Here is a 4,737-nt window from a genome sequence, read left to right as displayed (position 1 = left end):
TCCCCACCCCTACCCGTAGCGGGCGTTCCACTCCTCCCAGTGGTTTGCATGTGCACTGGTGCTTTCCTTTTAGGACTTAGGGGAACTCCAGGGGTAATAACCACAGACACTTCCTCTTAATCAGTGGCCTGGCAAACCCGCTCGGGGATTTCCATGACCCAAAAGCATGACTTTTAACCGTGGCCTATCTGCGCGGCATTTACTGAAAGACATTTGCTTCATTGCTCGTGGGCCAGAGGAAATCTTGATAACAACCCATACAGAGAGGACGGTCATTGCTCAGCCTGCCTGGAAAAGGTCAATATGCCCTAGTCACCCTCCATCTGCCATACCCTTTACACTTGAAAAGGTTCGGTTTTTCAATCTTCTACTATAGCTGCAGAAGTCCAGCATTTAAAAAAAAAAAAAAATCGAAACTTTGTGAAATCTTTCTATTTATTTTTACTTTTTGTTCCGATCAAGAAAGTAAGAGGTGAAAGGAAATGTAGGGGTATGTGAAAAAAATCATGCAGTTCTCCTTTGCAGTTTATTTTTACCATTTTAAAGATTGAAATTGCTTTATTAATTTTCTGTATTGAAATACCTTTTGTTTTGTTTGGTGAGTTTTGGGTTTTTTTTTTTTTAAATAAGTATGGTGGAGTTGGCTACTTAAAAAAATCCCTCCTTTATAGCCTTTGATTTCACAGGGCAGGTTTCTGAGTTGCAGTGCCATTTTCAGGGAAATCTGACATCTTTGAGCCTAACTGCACTGCCATATTTTCCTCAAGGTTCTCTAAGTAGTAACTTTAAGCAACTTTATCTGAGAGCCATCCGTACCAGGGTAAGAGATGGATTTGGGAGAGCTCATCTGATTTTTATCTTCCAGTAGATCAAAGACAATTACCAACCAGAGGCAGAGCCCATAAAGATTATTTGGTACTTCATCATTCTGTGGAAACAGCATCCAGTGCATTCTGCACACAATGGACTGAGCTGAGGCATCTTCTGGTTTAGGTGGACTTGGCTGTCCATAGCAACTGAAGTTCCAGTTGGAATTATTTCAGAAAGACTAAGTGTATTTATCATATGGAGACTTTAATCCACATTTGAGTCTGCTTCAATCAAGACTTTCTAAGCCATTTTCAACTCACTCCTGAGATTATGGAAAATAATTTGTGGGCCTTACACATTTTTGATTATGTACTCACCAGAAGAATTTCAAAAAGCTCTGCATTCCCTTGCCCATTTTTAACTTAACATTAAAACATAAAGCTCTTGTACATGTCAATAATCTACAAAATGTAAACATAGATATTTTTGGAAAAAATTGATAGAGCACTCTTTTAAATGTATTTGATGGATCCTAATACCATAGTAATTTGACATACATGATCATCCATGAAGCAATTATCAAGTCATCTTTAATAATTGAAAATATTTTATCATTGCCTTTTGTCATTGAACATTCCAATTCCCCTACAGAATGTTAATACATGTTTATACTGAACATCTTTTATGATCTCTCTGTCACATATCTCTGAAACAAATACATACTATAAATTGAAATACATTTTTTTCTCTGGGATCATAAGGATCTAAGTGTTTAAAAAAAAAAAAATTCCTCTTTGGCCGGGCATGGTGGCTCACGCTTGTAATACCAGCACTTTGGGAGGCAAAGGTGGGTGGATCATCTAAGGTCAGGAGTTCAAGACCAGCCTGGCCAACATGGTGAAACCCATCTCTCCCAAAAATACAAAAATGAGCCAGGTGTGGTGGTGCACACCTGTAGTCCCAGCTACTTGGGAGGGTGAGGCATAAGAATCACTTGAACAGGGGAGGCAGTGGTTGCAGTGAGTCAAGATAGTGCCACTGCACTCCAGCCTGGGACAGAGCGAGACTTCATCTCAGAAAAAAAGAAAGAAAAATCCTCTTTGATTACATTATCATTGATATTGTTTTCATTACTTTTAAAACGTTAATTGGTCAAGACAATATAAAAATATTGTAAATGTTGGCCGGGCGCGGTGGCTCAAGCCTGTAATCCCAGCACTTTGGGAGGCCAAGACGGGTGGATCGCAATGTCAGGAAATCGAGACCATCCTGGCTAACACGGTGAAACCCTGTCTATACTAAAAAACATACAAAAAACTAGCCGGGTGAGGTGGCGGGCGCCTGTAGTCCCAGCTACTCAGGAGACTGAGGCAGGAGAATGGCGTAAACCCGGGAGGCGGAGCTTGCAGTGAGCTGGGATCCGGCCACTGCACTCCAGCCTGGGTGACAGAGCGAGACTCCGTCTCAAAAAAAAAAAAAAAAATTTTTTTGTAAGTGTTAATAACTATTACAAATACAATTTAAGGGGGTTGCAGCTTGTATTTTAAGCAAGTGTTTCAAGTGTGCAGTCATGAATATTACCTATAGCTATAATATGTTAGGGTTCAGCACAGATTCTGTTCCATTTTTTCATTTCTACAGATTATAAATGCTGTAAACCCTATTTCACAGAAATAAGTAGATAAGTAGATAGGCCCAGAAGAAACATTATTATGGCAATTTTTTTCACAATTTAAAAAATATGTTTTATATTTCAAAAGTCATTTAGTGATCTCTAATCGAAATATGTAATTACTTATCAGTGGACAACTCAATTTTGTTGAAATTGGTGGTTTAGAAAGCACTGAACTTTTGGTACCCAGGTAGGGTTGACAGAGTTAGCAAATTAAAACAGAGAACACCTGGTTAAATTTGATTTAATATAAATAATGAATGCATTTCTAGTATATGAATGTATTGTGCAATATTTTGTACCTATCTATACTAATAAATTATTCATTAGTTATCTGAAATTTAGATTCAATTTGGTGTTCTGTATTTTACCTGGCAATGCTATACCCAGATATTAGAGTCATTCATTTTCTCAACACTCATGCCTATCAATTATTTCAAATCATCCAGGAGGCTTCGACACCCAGAGAAATATACCATTTTAAAACTCATGGAAGGTGAGAGGTAAGCCTGTCTTTTAAGGAAAGACAGAGAACCATTGTGAAAAGGGAGATGAGAAGACAAAACAACCCTGGCAACCTTCACAGTTCTTGTTTTCAAGCAGGTCAGTTTTAGGAGAAACTACATATGAAAGTTGAGAGTCAGGCTATTAATTCCTTAAAACTATTTGAGCTCCCACCTCCCTGTTGGTAAGTCTTTGTAAAAACCCAGGGGCACACTTACCCCAATTTAAAGACTATGGTTGGCCAGGCACATTGGCTCACACCTGTAATCCCAGCACTTTAGGAGGCCAAGGTGTGTGAATCACCGGAGGTCAGGAGTTCGAGACCAGCGTGGTCAACATGGCGAAAACTCGTCTCTACTAAAAGTACAAAGATTAGCGGGGCATGGTTGTGGGTGCCTGTAATCCCAGCTACTTGAGAGGCTGAGGTAGGAGAATTGCTTGAACCCGGGAAGCAGAGATTACAGTGAGCTGAGATCTCACTACTGCATTCCAGCCTGGGAGACAGAGCAAGACTCCATTGCCAAAAAAGTAAATAAATAAAAACAAATAAAGACCATGGCTTAAGAAATCCTTGAATTGACTGAGTCCCACGTTTTTCAAACTGGTCATGAGAGCTAGGGTCAGGCCTACTAGGTTGGAAGCAAATTAACATGTCTCCTTTGCAACATTTTGCACAATTAAAAAAAAATAGTTTCTCTAGATAAATGTGTCTGGGCAAGCACTGTATGTATTTGCTCACCGCGTTATTCTAGTACTAGTAGAGTGTCTGCTCAAAGGTGCTCAGTAAACCTTTGTTTACTGACTAACAACAATGGAGCCAATCTATCCAAACTATCCACTTAGGCTTTCTCTATTCTAAACCTGCATCCATATCTTTAATGGTGTAACATACCTTGCATTTTCTTTCTAACTCTTTGTATATCTCACATACTTTATAACAAAAGCTCCTCTTTCCCTTTCAGCATCTAGCTGTTATCCTTGCACAGGGGCCATGCTAATCTTCTCGGTATGGTTCCAATTTTAGTATATGTGCTGCCAAAGCAAGCGCAGCCTAAATGTATTTTCTCTCCAAATACTCTTTTATTTTCTTCCAAGCCAGTGAATTCCAAGCTCCAAATACTCTTTTCACGACAGAAATACACAAGGAAACCTTTGAGGAAAGTGACAAGATAGACACATACTATATAGCCATTACTATCTTCAGTTTTCTAGGTTTGTTTGTTTGTTTGTGGTTTTGTTTTTTCATTTTTATTTTTTTGAGACAGAGCCTTGTTCTGTCACCCAGGCTGAAATGCAATGGCACAATCTCAGCTCACTATAACCTCAACCTACTGGGCTCAATCTATCCTCTCACCTCAGCCTCCTGAATAGCTGTGACTACAGTCATGGGCTACCATGCTTGGCTAATTTTTGTATATTTTATAGAGACAGAGCCTTGCCGTGTTGCCCTAGCTGGTCTTAAACTCCTGGGCTCAAGTGATCTATCTGCCTTGACCTCCCAAAGTGCTGGAATTACAGACATGAGCCACCACACTTGGCCTCTCGGTTTTCTAGTTTTTTTTCTACTGTCAGTGTATGAGCAAGGTGTGAATGACAGAGTTTTTCACCCCATTCCTGGCTTGGAACTCTGACAATCCCTGAGAGCGATATGCTTTCAGTATCCTATTATTAAATAATCTATTTAAAAGTATGTTTCCCTTGGGGGGAATTATTATTAAAAATATTTTTCTCTGGAGGGAATTTCACATAAT

General features: G+C 39.3%; 1 non-coding gene across 1 annotated transcript; it reads right to left on the bottom strand.

Moving 5' to 3' along the window:
* Positions 1 to 3,926: 3,926 nt before the first annotated feature.
* LOC119626679 (U6 spliceosomal RNA) lies at positions 3,927 to 4,034 on the bottom strand. The gene has a single exon (XR_005242826.1). It is a non-coding gene; the product is annotated as a U6 spliceosomal RNA (small nuclear RNA).
* Positions 4,035 to 4,737: the final 703 nt, after the last annotated feature.

The sequence above is a fragment of the Chlorocebus sabaeus genome, chromosome 1, assembly GCF_047675955.1.
Source record: "Chlorocebus sabaeus isolate Y175 chromosome 1, mChlSab1.0.hap1, whole genome shotgun sequence".
In the NCBI taxonomy this organism is placed as follows: Eukaryota; Metazoa; Chordata; class Mammalia; order Primates; family Cercopithecidae; genus Chlorocebus; species Chlorocebus sabaeus.
This window is presented reverse-complemented; position numbering and strand designations above follow the sequence as displayed.